We start from the raw sequence: 16,519 nt of genomic DNA on the forward strand, positions 1-16,519 counted from the left end.
TTTTTAAAGGTTGAAGGTATAGGCAACACCTACACACATACAATTCAACATTACTAAAAAAACCAACCACTTATTAAAACAGAATAAAACAAACAAAACAAACATAAAAAAAACCATTAAGCACCTTTGTAGTAAGGTTATCTCTTTAATAAGGTGTACTTTGGAGATGAGTAGCAAATTCTAATTTTTAAGTCTTGTATATCTTGGTTTGGGTGGAACCCAGTGCTTCTAACACTCGAGGTGAACATGTTAGCAAGATTTTATATACTTAATTATGGTAATTATGACGACAACTCTAATTTTATAAGTATGTGTTTTATATAAAATCTAGTGAATTATGCATATCTCATTTACATAAGTTTCACATGCTGTGCTCTACTGTTCTGTGTTTATTTTTTTATATTTATAGCCGGAGATGTTCAGTAAAATTTTGTCAACAAGTTCAAATGATGGCTATAGTAGTTCTAGGATTACAAATATGATGACTGCTTCTGATGTGGATAAATCTACAGCGGAAACCCCTACATCAGAGATGTCTACATCCGAGATGTCTACATCCTACTCAACTAATGGGGAGACTAAGAAGGTGTTTGTTCAGACGACTGTCCTCCCCCAATCCTCGGTTGGTTTTTCCTATTTGTTCTCATTTATCCTATAATTAAACAAAAATAACTTTAAATTTTAAAAATATTGTTACAACTTAAAGGTAAAACATAACATTAAATAACATTAAATAATTTTATTTAACTCCCATTCGAAATGTGTATTGTTAAGAAATATTGACTTTTCTTTTTTTTTTTCGTTTTTTTTTTTATTTTAGGAATTATCAATTCATAGATTAAAATTTCACCTTTCTGTCATAATATCCTCCATTAATGTTGCTAGATTAATGGCCCACTCTTCTTCTATCCTCTTTAATGTTGCTAGATTAATGGCCCACTCTTCTTCTATCCTCTTTAATGTTGCTAGATTAATGGCCCACTCTTCTTCTATCCTCTTTAATGTTTTATGGATAGGCTCCACAAAACTGCTGTGCTTATAGATAAGCACATCCTTTTGCATAGTGCTGCTAGCATGGAGTAAGGTATGGAATGTCCCCATTGTTTCTATAATGATTTCTGCACGATATATTAGCGGTACACAATATATAAAAGTTTTAAGAATGTCTTTTTCAGCTGGGCAATCCTCACACTTTTGACAAGGAAACATAATATGGTTGATATTTCTTGCTTTAAAAAATAAATCCATTTTAAAATTGAAAATCTTGATGATAAGGCAAATGAAAGTTCTTGTTCTAGATATGTAAAAAAATATGGTATATCTTTTAGATCTACTTTAGTATATAGGTATAAAAGCTGAGTTTTAGGTTGAAGTCCCACTTTGATTGGTGGGGTATACTTTTAAATGGATTATCCATGCTGTGAGTGTTGTTTTTATTGGTTTTTACATATATGTCCTGTGGACATTCTTCCAACTTTTATACTATATCTTACTATTAAAATAATACATACATATGTATATATTGATTTAATTTTTATATAACTTTGTATGACGGGTATATTTTATACTTTGATATGTCTGAAAAGTAGTTTTGCTTTTTATGATGATACATTTTGATATAACCAAAACAGCATAGCAATGATTTGTTTTTTTATTAGGAAACTTGGTGTTATCACTTTATATGATGGGTATATTTATACTTTGAGATATGTCTGAAAAGTTGTTTGGTTTTTTATGATGATGTTCTCCTTTTTATATGCCATACATTTTGATATAACCAAAACAGCATAGCAATGATTTTTTTTTTTATTAGGAAACTTGGTGTTATCACTTTATATGATGGGTATATTTATACTTTGAGATATGTCTGAAAAGTTGTTTTGTTTTTTATGATGATGTTCTCCTTTTTATATGTCATATATTTTGATATGGTTAAAACAGTATTCAGAATATTGTGTATTAGAATTTTTGCTATTGATGTTGAATACTAAATTATACTTTAGTAATCATATGATTCACAAATACTCAGGGTAATTCTGTATTTCAATTTGTTTGTTATTTTGATGTCACATTCCATAAGAATTTAGGTGTCATCAGAAATAGTGAATTCTAGGTTGGATTTCACTACAGGATACCTCCTATAAGTCTAGTTATGTGAATTTATTACAAAGAAGCATAGGGTGAGGGTGTGAAAACTTTTTTAATCTGAAGGGGTTAAAATGGTAAATGTTTGATGAGGGATAAAAGTTAAGTCTTAACACTTTAATCTGAAGGGGTTAAAATGGTGAATGTTTGATGAGGGATAAAAGTTAAGTCTTATCACAGATTTTGGTGTAACAAATATGATGATCTGTGTTGAGAATATGTCAAAATAACTTGTAATTGGGGCAGGTGTTAAAATATCACATGAAGAAAATTGGTTAGCTTATAAAATCTGAAAAATGTGATGTTTTGTAAATATGTTATATATGAACTTATTTTTATGTTCTTTCTGATAGTTAATGGTGTAATTAGTGCTTAAAATAAATGTTTTATTTTACTCTGATGCATTTTTTTTTTTTTTTTTTTTTTTTTTTTTAATGTAATACATTTCATTGAACATTTCAAAGGGTGCTTTACACTTTAGAATATTAACATTCCATACACCATTCTTTCATTAGATAAAATATTGTTTTGTTATAATATCAAATCAATGTGAATAAGAGTATTAGTCATGATATTTATTTATTGGTGTTGCAAAATATTTTTAATTAAAAAAAAAGTGCCATTATGTTTGCAATATAGAATGTATGTTATTTGACTGCTTATGAAATGGATTGAGGTTATCTTTCTTTGATTGTGTATCTGTGAACTAATTATGCATGTAGGATATACCATAGAGTAAACAATCAATTCTTTTATGTATGAAAAAAAAATCAGAATTTTAATTTATTATTTATTTAACGAAAAGTTTGAGTAAGATATAGATAAAACATTTGTGTAAGTTTATTATGAAAGTAAAATTTATGGATTTTATATTTTATAGCAAAATCTTGTGAAATTTAAGAATTTTATCTTTTAGGCTAAAATCTTCATAGGAAAATGTTTTATTGTTAATTATCTTGATTATTTTTTCTTCTTTTTATAACCCAAATTTCTCAATAAATAAAAATAATAATGAAAATTGATAGATATTTAAAAGGTATCTATCTCAAGTACTCAGGGTAATATTAAATATTAAAGTGTTATGCTCGAAATGTTTAGTTTGTTTGTTATCATTTTGTGGCTTTTTAAACTCAGGGTAATATTTTATAAAGAGTTATATTTGATATGTTTAGTATAGACTGTTATAAATCATTGATAGTGTTGAAGAAGTAAATAAATTTGTGATATTTAATTATGGTGTTTGTTTGATTTATAAGTGGGATAAATATCTGCCCATGGATATTTTTCAGCTATCTGTCGAGACAAACCATGTGATCTAATGCAAAGACAGTTCGCCTGATGTATGACCACATCAACATTTTTTTGTTTTCAATAAATCTCCATATACAAACTTAACACCCATCTTCTACACTTCTTAAAAAAGAATGCTTTATTGTTCTTGTGTGAAACAATTTACTTGGTGTGATGTCACAAGGTTATAGAGTGCTATACGCAATGTTAACTCAATAAAGGTGCCTCCCTTATTTGTTCTGATCACTTTGAGCCACCCTAAACTGTCTTGATTCTTTTGAGCCGTCCTTATTTGTCTTGACCACTTTGAGCCACCCTAATTTGTCCTGACCACTTTGAGCCACCCTAATTTGTCCTCTCATCCCTATTCTATAACTACTTACAACCATTTTTAACATTTATTACCAAATATTTGAATGGACAACCTGAGTTATTTATAAACATAGTTTCAAATACTGTCAATTACATAAAAAAGTCTGTCAATATGCATGAACTTATAGTTAAGAATAAAAAAAAATGCGATTGGTTATTAGGAGTTAAGCTTACCACTTGTGGATAGTATCCTTTTAACTGTTCCAGACTTTCCCTGGCGTTCACTAAAATGTCCAACTCGTCTAGTCCTAAGGAAATCTTATCAGATTACTCTTGCCGGTTATCATATAGTTCTATATAAAAAAAACCTCTATGCCGCCGCAGAACTAAAGCCTTTTTCCTTCCAAAACTACATCGGAACTCGATGTTCCCACTCGCGTTTATTTTCTGATCGAATGCAAATACTGATTGAGTGTTTTCCATTTTCGGCCCTACTATTGAAGTTACTACTATTATACCTATACAAAAAAAAAGTGTAGTGAAAACTATGTAGCAAGTATCTGATTTTATACACAATTTAAATAAAACGAATTACAAGCCAAGCCCTAATCTATGTATTTCCACTATACAATGAAACGCCTTTTTAAAAACAGACATTCAAGTTGGACAAATATCAAATGAAATAAATAAGAAACGCCTTTTTAACTGTCAGATTATATTTCCATTAATAACGCAGTGAAGATGAGAAAACAGATATACAATTAAATCAGGGACGTATGTACGCCCCTGATCGAACAAACCGGTAAACTTTAAAATAAATCTTTTCCATTTCTATTTAACTGAATTTATTATTGTTTTTTTTTCTCACTCCTCTTCTATACTATATGGAAATAAAAGTTGATGAAATAAACAAGTTGAACACTGTGTTGTATTCACTAAAAATCTCAAATAGGTTATTCATTTCCTCGCACAAATTGTTCAGTCGAATTATTTTTTCCGGTTCAGAATGGGATTCAAGTTCTTCAAAACTTTTATCATTTAATCCACAATAGGACCAGTCTTATGATTTATAGGATGTACCCAGATTCTGTATAATTTCCATAACTCATCCTTTAGGTATTCATCATCAAGTAATCTGTTAACGGTGTTTATTTTGTTTATTATGTCAGAAATTTGAAGGTTGTATGTATCTATACAATTATAAAAATAGAATTTTCCTTTCTCTAACGAGTTAGTATATTCTTGGGAGGATAGTATACTTTGAAACAGTTGATGAGTAATCAACTGTACACTCATCAGAATTTCAAAACTACTCCACCATATCTCCAATTCATTAAAAACACTGCTATGAATCTTAGATCGTTTGAAAAACGTAAATGAAAGGGATTCCATTCTTTAACCTGAAAATATAGTATGTTCATATAGTCAGATAACTCAGTCGAGTTCGGGATCAGATTACAACTTTTATGTTACCCCAAAAGTTAATTAAACAGTTAAATGTATTGTATTATTTTAATTAGAGTAAAAAAGAAAATATACCCCTCTTTATATGATACATAAATAATATTTCATCAATTATAATTTTTTTTTTAAGAAAACCGGAAATAAATATTTGTTTACATAACTGTGAAAAATGGGTTTCAATGCTGCAAAGATGATTGTTTTCTTCCTTACACTTAACCCCCAAGGGTGACTGGGGAATAGAAGTATGGTCACCATTGGTCTTCCTCCGACCGGCAGTAAAACCCTTGTTAAAGTGGGGCGTCCGTTTGGCTGTGCGGGATGTACAAATTTGCAGCCACGTCCGGTCAGAATGGGGACGTTAAATCCGATGCCTCGTGTAAAGAGAGTGCCACGCTCTTTGCACGTTAAGAACCCTTGCAACAACTCTTTGAGGGGTCCGTAGGTGATCTGCTGCAAGGCTAAATTTCTGTCCCTATCCAATATACCCTCATTTCCCGTGGTAGTCTAAATTTCTCCGACCTTAATCCCGGACGCCCCTATTACAGAACCTACCTATTGTATTTATTGTGAACTTGTTCTCGTCCTGAATATGCATGAAATATTTGCCACTGGACGTTAAGCAACCAACAATCAATAAATCAATCCTTACACTTATATTTCTATGTGCTACATTAGCACAACAGACATATGTTTTCAATATGAGATTGTGTACACAGATTACGGACAGGGTTTTGAAATACATGAACTGAACTGCCAATATGTTGGACTCAGGAACTATAAAATTATCGCCCCTACCACTGTTAAAGTAGTACACATTGACAGACTGATGGATGCTACATTAGAATTACCACCAGACACATCTATAGAAAAGAGTTTATATTAAAGAAGGAGTAGTTTGCCCCTACATCATCGCTCCAGTTCATGTTGTAATATACTTGGGGGATGTACTTTGTGTAAGTTTTCCATTTGTTTTAATCTGTTAATTACCACCATTAAACATTGCCTTTATTTATGCTGACTGATTAATATCTAGTTCTAAAAGTTCCACAATTTGCATTTTTTTTTGCAATCGAATACTAGTGTTTGTTCTATATGTCATTGGTGGCTGGGTTGTGCAGATATGGTGAGCCATTGGTCTTCATCCAACCGGCAACACAATTTTTTTAAAGTGATTATTCGGTCGGCTTAGTGAAATTTCAAAGCCAAGCCAGGTCAAGATTGGGACGTCCGATCTGAAGATTGATTGATTGATTGCTTAACGTCCAGTGGCAAATATTTCATGCATATTCAGGACGAGAACAAATTCACAATAAATACAATAGGTAGGTTCTGTAATAGGGGCTTCCGGGATTAAGGTCGGAGAAATTTAGACTGCCACTCTCTTTACACGAGGCATCGGATTTAACGACCACATTCTGACCGGACGTGGCTGCAAATTTGTACATCCTGCACAGCCAAACGGACGCCCCACTTTAGCAAGGGTTTTACTGCCGGTCGGAGGAAGACAAATGGTGACCATACTTCTATCCCCCAGTCACCCTTGGGTGCCCAACTGAACAGAACTTTGTGTTTTTATTTTAAAGGTAACCTACTAACCGGACAATTTCAGAAACCCTAGCGGAAGGATAAAAGTCCAAAAAATCACGTATATCAAACAGTTACTTGTCATCTACATACACCTACAAGTTTCATCCATCCTCTCACTACACCAAATCGAGTAAAGTCCCTAATCAACACCAAAACCAAGTATAAAAAGTAGTGGAGGAAAAGATTGATTGATTGATTGTTGGTTGCTTAACGTCCAGTGGCAAATATTTCATGCATATTCAGGACGAGAACAAAGTAACAATAAACACAATAGGTAGGTTCTGTAATAGGGGCGTCCGGGATCAAGGTCGGAGAAATTTAGACTGCCACGGGAAATGAGGGTATATTGGATAGGGACAGAATTTTAGCCTTGTAACAGGTCACCTACGGACCCCTCAAAGAGTTGTTGCAAGGGTTCTTAACGTGCAAAGAGCATGGCACTCTTTTTACACGAGGCATCGAATTTAACGTCCCCATTCTGACCAGACGAGGCTGCAAATTTGTACATCCCGCACAGCCAAACGGACGCCCCACTTTAGCAAGGGTTTTACTGCCGGTCGGAAGAAGACCAACGGTGACCATACTTCTATTCCCCAGGTGGAGGAAAAGAAATAAAGGTCTTCGGTGGATGAAGCTTAGAAGTGGTCGAAAAACCAGGACAACCAAACCAAGCATGAACAACAACCTTAAAGGATTTCACCCGTTGTCACCAGCACCCGGATCCAAAGTTGGAGAAGGGACACTAGCGAAAGAACTGAAACAAATACCAGAAGAAGTAGACGAGGAGACACACCCATATACCATTGACAACCTGGAACAAACAGAAAACCAGGGAGCTGCGGCGCCAGTGCCACAGAAAAAGGAAACATCAGAAAAAGGTGGTGCAGGAGTGGAATTTGGCAGCAAGAATCAAATTAATTATAAATTTAACTTTGCACCTAATGTACCCACTAAAATTAAATTATCAGTTTCCAAATGTTACAAGTCGGCCAACAACGTCCAATGGTAATTATTCAAATTGTCCACCATTGTTAAATTCAAATCCGATTGCTAATCATCAACCATTGGTACAGGCTGCGAGAATGCTTAATGTAATTTCTTTAACTAAATTTAGGGAAAAACAACCAGCCAAGCAATGGTGGACATTGTTTATGCAATGGGTTTTATATCATTCAATGACGGAAGCAGTGACTCTCGCAGCATTTCCATTTCAGTTAGGACATTAGCACATTCAGATTTCTTTTATTTTAATTTTAGGTTGACTGGGGAATAGAAATATGGTTATCATTGGTCTTCCTCCGACCGGCGGTAAAATCCTCGCTTAAGTGGGGGGTCCGTTTGGCTGTGCGAGATGTACAAGTTCGCAGTCACGTCCGGTCAGAATGGGGACGTTAAATCCGATGCCTCGTGTAAAGAGAGTGCCACGCTCTTTGCACGTGAAGAACACTTGCAACAACTCTCTGAGGGGTCCGTAGGTGGCCTGTTGCAAGGCTAAATTTCTGTCATCCAATATACCCTCATTTTTACCGTGGCAGTCCAAATTTCCCCGACCTTCATCCCGGACGGCCTCTATTACCAGACCTACCTATTATATTTATTGTTAACTTGTTCTCGTCATGAACATGCATGAAATATTTACCACTGGACGTTAAACAACCAACAATCAATCAATCAATCTTCAATTACAAATCCACTCAATAAATTGATAAGAAAGAATATTCCATTTGAATGGACTTCAGAAACACAGATAGCATTTGAAAAATTGAAACAAGCATTAATAACAGCACCAATATTAGTTCATGCAAAAATGAACAAGCCTTTTCATGTAACTGCTGATGCATCAAATAGTGCAATAGGGTATTATTTGTCACAATAAGTTGAAACAGGTAGAGGACGTGTTATAGCATATGGAGGTAGATCTTTGTCTAAGGCAGAGAGAAACTGGTCTACTTTAGATCTAGAATGCTTAGTGGTTTTAGAAGCAATTCGAGAATACAGATCATATTTGCCACTGGACGTTTGGCAACCAACAATCAACCAATCGATAACTTTTATTAAAAATTATCAAATTTAATATTTTATTGCTTGGAAAATGTTTTCTTGGCAGCTTTACGACTATTAGACGTAGATAAATCCAAGATAATTTATCAAAGGCACATACAATAGTACCTTTATTAAGTTTTTTCTCGTTATGAACAAATGATAAATGCCTGATACAGAGAATTTCTTGAACTCCCATCAGAAGTATAGGATTGATAACATAATATATAAGCAGTATCTTATCGAAGTAGACAATCGTTTCAAATGAGTTCTCGAAATGTAGAAAATCTGCAAGTTGTTCAAAACGTGTACATGTATTTAGGTGTTGGTTGAATGGGTCAGTAGGTTGGGATTAGAAACCAATAACATATAGGTTTGTTTCATTAAACTCTATTTGATTTTAATCTGTTTTCATCCGAAGAAGTTGTAACAGGTCATTCGCCAACTATCCCCTTTCTCTGTTGTATTATCGAGTCGTTTTATACTCTGAGACTCTTTCGAAATACTAATGATGTTCTATCCTAGGAATAGATATACCGGTACTTTGCGACAATACCGAAATAAAAAATAAAGTTCTATCCAAGGTATAGATGCATGTTGTGACTCTCATCGAAATACTAAGGATGTTCTACCCAAGGAATAAATTGCCCACAGAGTATTTGGCAAAACGTGTAGGAATTTTGGGTCCTTATTGACTTGCTACAGACAGAGGTGATGTACCAATACTATTATACATATTTACCTCTACTGAGTGTTGTAACAGTTCTTGACTACATTAACATATCCCGTCGCAATTGCTTGCCATAGAGGTGATGCACCAGTATTTTCACACTTATTAACTTCTATTAAATGTTGCAACAGTTCTTTCTTTACCAACTCATGTCCCACCTGAAATGTGACTGGACAAAATAGATATGGTCAATACAGGTCGTCTTCTGACCGGCAGTAAAACCTTGCTAAAGTGGGGCGTCCATTTTGATGTGCGGAAGGTACATGCCTCGTATAGCGAATGCTACGTTCTCGGCATGCAAGGAACCCTTGCAAAAATTCTTATAAAGAGTTCCATATATGGCCTATTTCAAGGCGAAATTCCTCTCCTAATCCATTTTCCCTCATTTTCTAGTAGCAGTCCATATTTCCCCCGACCTTCAATCAGAATGGACTCTATTACAGGACCTAACTATTGTAATAGGTGTGGATTTGTTCTGCTCCTGAACATAAAATATTTGCCACTGGACTTAAGGTAACCAACACTCGTGCAGAACGATTATGTGTTTATTATCAAGATGTCGCCATATCACACAGTCTTATCGTAAGTAGTTTTAAACAAGACACGTAGTGGTTACAAGCAGAAGTTTTGTATGAAATAAATGTAGGTCAGGAAAAAGCACAGTTATTATACAGATTTTATTTACTTTGTCTTCATTCTCTAATCACTTTCCCCCAAGGGTGACTGGGGAATAGAAGTATGGTCACCATTGGTCTACCTCCGACTGGCAGTAAAACTCTTGCTAAAGTGGGGCGTTTGTTTGGCTGTGCGGGATGTACAAATTTGCAGCCACGTCCGGACAGAATGGGGACGTTAAATCCGATGCCTCGTGTAAAGAGAGTGCCACACTCTTTGTACGTTAAGAACCCTTGCAACAACTCTCTGAGGGATCCGTAGGTGACCTGTTGCAAGGCTAAATTTTCTGTACCTATCCAATAACCCTCATTTCCCGTGGCTGTCTAAATTTCTCCGACCTTGATCCCTGGCACCCCTATTACAGAACCCTACCTATTGTATTTATTGTTAATTTGTTCTCATCCTGAATATGCATGAAATATTTGTCACTGGACGTTAAGCAACCAACAATCAATCAATCAATCTTATCAAGTTAGAAAATAATTGAAATATGATGTTCAAGATTTCAGCTTAACCAACAGGTGAGAATATACCAGTGATTTTACCTGTATATCCGTCATATTAAGGATATTCTCAGGAAATTTAACCTTGCAACTGCGAAACAACTGGTGTTGTCATCACAGAGTTGAATCTCATAAGTCATAGAATGCTTTATATAGAAAATATTGTAAAAATCATTTCGCAACATAAGCGATTAAACTATTTACCTTGACAATTAGGTATACGTGTGTATTTAAATAATTCCATCAAGTATTTTTCCAAAGAAGTAAATAAATAATATTTATCTAGATTTCAGGTGGGAGTAGGCATTCCCTGATAGATATTAGAATCATTTCTTCCCTAGAAGTAAATAGTTATTTTATGTCACTCAATATATATAGTATGTTAACATGAATTCAAATATCGTATGTTGAAAGATTTGTGATATTTATATGAAACTTCAAAATAAAACACACTAAAGAAAAAAATATCAAAATGTCGCTATTCTTCAACAAGACACGTTTTGGTTACAAGCAGAATTTTTTTTTATGAAATAAAATTAGGTCAGGTATAAAGACCAGTTTTTATACATATTTAATTTATTTTGTTTTCATTCAATCATCAATTTAGAAAATAATGAAATATGATGTTCAAGATTTCAGCTTAAAACCAACAGGTGAGAATATATCTGATTTTACCTGTATATCCGTCACATTAAGGATATTCCTTAATGAATTCAACCTAGAAACTGCAAAACAACTTGTGGTGTCATCACAGAGTTAGTTTCATAAATCATATACTACTTTATATAGTAAATTTTGTAAAAATCATTTCGCTTCATAAACTTTTAACACTATTTACATTGACAATTAGGTATACATGTGTATTTAAATAATTATATCAAGCATTTTTCAATTCGTTAGGACTGTTGTTATAATGAGTGAGAAATCAATTAAACGGCATGACAAATCATGTTAGATTTGCCTGAGACTACTATAACACAGAGATTGGTCACTTCCCGTACTGACCAGTCAAATAGTAATTAATTGTAAGTCTTCGATCACGTGACTCGGCACGTGACCCGCAATGATTGACAAGAAGGATTCGACCGCCATTTTTGACAGCGAAAGAGAAAATAATAATTAACAAATGTGGATTTATAAAGAGTGTTATGTTCCGGTAAGCGTGAATATAAGATTTGACATGTTCATAAATGTTGGTTTATAAGCACTTTAAATAAAAGAAGTGCAGTTATAGACTTGAATTTACCGACCAAACCGGAAAGTAACCTCGAGTTATTACCAGTCCGTGGGACAGGGTCAATGAGCAACTCACCCATAACTTACATTCAGATGAACAATCTGTTTTCCGGATAATGTATGTGCAAGCCTTAGTAATTAACCGATGTAATGATGTAAAATTTGTAATTATATGAAATTCCAATTTTTCTGTATCAGTAAGTTCCCGCTGCAGAACTGAGAAACACACGAGACAAGTTGCACACACACAACATGAGGTCTGATAGGTGAATTTGTATTGTTAGTGAAAGAAATTTAGATTTATATTTGGTTCCCCTTGATAACATATATGCAGTCTATACATGCTAGTATAATAATATTGTGCAATGAAAATGTGTCACCATGTGAAATACCAGTACATCATGAGTTCCTAAATAGACGTTTTTTTTTTTAAATAATTGACCCAAACATGATGTAAAAAGTACATGCACCTTTGGTCTGCATCCTTTATCAGTTTAACTATTTTGATCCATATTGTCATGATTGGTCAATTACTGCTGAGTCTCAAGTTTCAGATTACTGTCTTTAAAATTAATGAATTGCCTATGCTATAAACTTGACAAAGATTATTTCTTTTTATTTATAATATATTCTTTATTGTAGGAATACCCCCAGAAAGAAATCACGCATTAGAAGAAGGGAGAAGTACTACAGGAGAAAATGACTTTTTTTAGTATTTTTTTAAATTTCATTGAATTTGTCATGCTTGTCTTACATGGAGAAATAAATATTTAAGTCTTTGAATATACATTTTTATTATTATATATATTAAAACTAAGACAGGAATGCAGAAATTCACTAACACGCTCAGTTTGGATAACAGTTCAATGAAAGAAAAAAAACAAGTAACCACACATCTTTATATATTAAAGGAATAGTCACTTGAAGCAAACTTTAAGGAGATTTTTATATATTTTTGTAAATGATCATCAGACAACTCCTTTAGTCCAAATGAAGTTCAATGAAGTGGATGTAAGTTATTGGAATGCACCGTAATTACCTTCAACAATGAGAAAACCTATACCGTGCAGTCAGCTTCAAAAGTCCCCGACATGGAAAATATATTACAATTCACTAGAGAAAACGAAGTGTCTACAATAACAAAGCAATTTACGAAAATTCAAATATGACGGACATGAACCAACAGCAACCACTGAATTACAGGCTCCTGACTTGAGACGGGTTCATAAAGAATGTGACAATGTTAAATATTTTTAGGCGCTTATCACCACCACTAGCATGGGACATTGGTGCAACGACATAACATAAAAACAAACTTTATTAAACATAATTTGAAAATAGTTCATTTCGGTTTAATCAGACTGACTGTACATGAAATATTTGCCATTGACAAGCAGTTGTGAATCGAAGTTGAATTTACAGAAAGGTGACATCAATATATGCTATCATATTTAACATTCTTGTTTAGATCTGCATGACATTGCTACGTATTTATACATTCCGCATTATTTTTGGCTTCTCAGAATTTTCAAATGGTAAACTGTCAGCAGTTACCCAACAAAAAAATGTTATAGGGAACCTATTTACAAAGCATCATGCCGACAACAATTAACATGGTTTGTCACCAAACATTGAACAAGCACATTTATATTTGCTGTGGCTAAAAAAACTAAAGCAAATCACAACTCTTTTCATCTGAGTTGCTCAATTATTAGGGTTACAAAAAGCATAGCGATATAGCTAAAACATACGACACTTTAACAATAGACAATATTCAAATTTTCAAAAACTTTACGGCTCTGTATTGAGGCACAAAATTTCTTGTCTTGGATTTTGAAAGAGGGCACATATTTCTGGTGTTGAAAAAATGTCATCGTAATTTACACTAATGTGGTTCTATTTATGTTAACATGGAGATAATTTGATTATTCAGTCACGTAATTTTGAAGCTTCTTCGTTCTGATTTACATGTACTTGCGGTTGATGCTTCTTTTGGAGTTTTTGTAGTTTTTGCAGTCTTTGCAGCAGGGACGTATAGTCATCCTCAGATTCAATATCTGATGCAGTATATTCACCACGTAAAAGATCAAGATTGAGATCACTATCATCCCAAGATAAAAAATCAATGTTACTGGACATTGTGAATTGAAAAATGAAAATGCCGGCGATATTTTGGGAACATATATATATAATTTGTAGGGCTTATGTTTGCTTTATGTATCCATTGCAGTTATAACCTCTTTGCTGATCTGTTACGTAAGGAAATTACTCATTTACCTTTAATGAAACTTGTTCTCTCTTCTGTGATCGTCGCTTATTACATTGTTTGCAAAAACTTGACCTAATTATCAGACGGAAATTTAAAAAAAGTGGGGGGGGGGGTGGGGGGGTTGAAACTTGTTTGAAAAAAAAAATTACGTTGGATAATCTGAATGAGGGTCTGGATGGGGGTTCTTTATTTCCTATAATTTCTATGCCATTTTTCTCTATTCTTTAAATCTTAATAACTTATTATTTTCTCTTCTCTATTCTTTATTTGTCGGTCCATTTTTCTCCATTCTATACTTTTTTGCCCCTATTTCTCCATTCTATAAAGCCCCATCCACACCCTCCTGAATCCTACCACAAGTGCACCGACGATATTTGACAAGGTTTACTACAATAAACATGTATATTGGGCACTCAGCAGTGAAATACCTTACAAGTATAGAATAAAAGTTTACTGCAATAAACGGAGCCTCGTGTACCTTGGGCACCCAGCTGTGAAACAAAATTCATCTGCCATGCTTTTGAGACTACCTGTCTTTACAGGTAAAATATTTGTATATTAGATACAATTAACGGACGTGTAGCAAAACAATGTAACTGTAAGATTGATAAGATTAATCACATTCACATTTTCAAGAGTGGTCGCATAATAACAAACTATAAACAAATTATTAATGATTAAAAACAAAAATTTAAATATGAATAGAGATAACTGCATTTGAAAGATAAAAACTATATTCTTTTTTTATTTTTATTAATTCAATTTTGTTTTTAAATTATTTTTAAAAGAAAAATAATAATATCCGATACTGTTATAGTATTCTCAGTGATAGGTGATATATGTCGTCTGCTACGGTCGAATACGAAACTACGTTAAAATAACGTAGCTAACTACCCGAGACTCAGATAGTCCGATAAATCTATAGTGACCAATCTCTGTGTTATAGTAGTCTCAGGATTTGCTGATTAATTCATGCTAACCAACGTCAGTACCTAGAATCTTTACTTCATGACCATCGTGTATTTTATATTTGTAAAAATTGGTACGGAATGTCTCCATTCAATAAATATTGAATTCTATCCTGCAAAAATATGATATTCAAGATTTCAGCTTAACAAAACAGGTGTGAACATACCTGTGGTTTTACATAATCATCACATTTTAGTTGCGTTCTCTAAACATAGAACATTGTGATGCTACGGAACAACACGTGGTGATATCACAAGTCTCGTCTTCTCACAAGTCATGTAATGGTTAATATAATAAATACTGTAAATCATTGATCTGCAACGGTTAAAACTCTTTACAATTCATCGGGATGCGTCATACTTCTATAATTAGCATACAGAAAAAAAAATATTTTTGACGTTCTAGTTACTTCAAATAGTAACAATCTTGCATGTCTTCGAATATTTTTTTCTGAAGTAATCAAGACGCCTCCTTTATTCACAAACTTTAAATGATAAATCGCCAGAAAGTATGCATTGAAAATAATAAATTATTACCAGATCATGTATATATACATATCATCAGATGTATTGAGAAAAATATTGTCTTATTTTCTCTTGATGTGGCCATGTATTGAGTTATTCGCAATCATTCTAAATATTTAACATTACATAGTCTTATAGTTTCCGCATTGTAAAAGTGTTTTTTTTTTAATTCTACAATTGTCAAATGTAGCATTTTGTGATATATTTCTTTTAAATGTATACTTAAGGAATTGTCCTCAATTGGTAGCAGGGGCGGATCCAGAACCTCGAAGTCTGGGGGGGCACCATGAAACCAAAATTAAAGATTTGTTTAGATATGTATATATGCGAGTGTGGGTGGTGGTGGTGTCATGTATTAGGGATGATGGTGGTCGTGGAAAGGGGGGGGGGGGGGGTCGGTCTTCATTTCTATATCTTTTCATTATTTTTGGATCCATTTCTTTCTACTCTTTTATTTGCTGCCAATTGTCCTCTATTCTTTATAGTTCATCACACCTTTAATCTGTTTTCTATATTTTTGGGCACATTTTTTTCTAGTCTTTACATTTTGACCATTATTCTCTAATCTGTAAACCCCATTTATACCCTCATTCACGGTAAACCATTCATACCCTCATTCATGGTAACCTATTCATACCCTCATACATGGTAATTAAAACAAGAAAAAAATGTGTATACACATATTACTGTACTATAATAGAAAAAGAATGGATATTGGGTATCCATCCACGACACAAAATCAGTACATGCACAGCAAAAAAACACACAATAAGCA

General features: G+C 33.5%; 1 long non-coding RNA gene across 1 annotated transcript; it reads left to right on the forward strand.

The window, feature by feature from the left end:
* The first annotated feature begins 11,589 nt into the window (after positions 1-11,589).
* Positions 11,590-12,765, forward strand: LOC127721592 (uncharacterized). The gene is made up of 2 exons (XR_007991326.1): positions 11,590-11,902; positions 12,625-12,765. It is a non-coding gene; the product is annotated as an uncharacterized LOC127721592 (long non-coding RNA).
* Positions 12,766-16,519: the final 3,754 nt, after the last annotated feature.

Source organism: Mytilus californianus, unplaced genomic scaffold (assembly GCF_021869535.1).
Source record: "Mytilus californianus isolate M0D057914Y unplaced genomic scaffold, xbMytCali1.0.p SCAF_12, whole genome shotgun sequence".
NCBI classification, from domain to species: domain Eukaryota; kingdom Metazoa; phylum Mollusca; class Bivalvia; order Mytilida; family Mytilidae; genus Mytilus; species Mytilus californianus.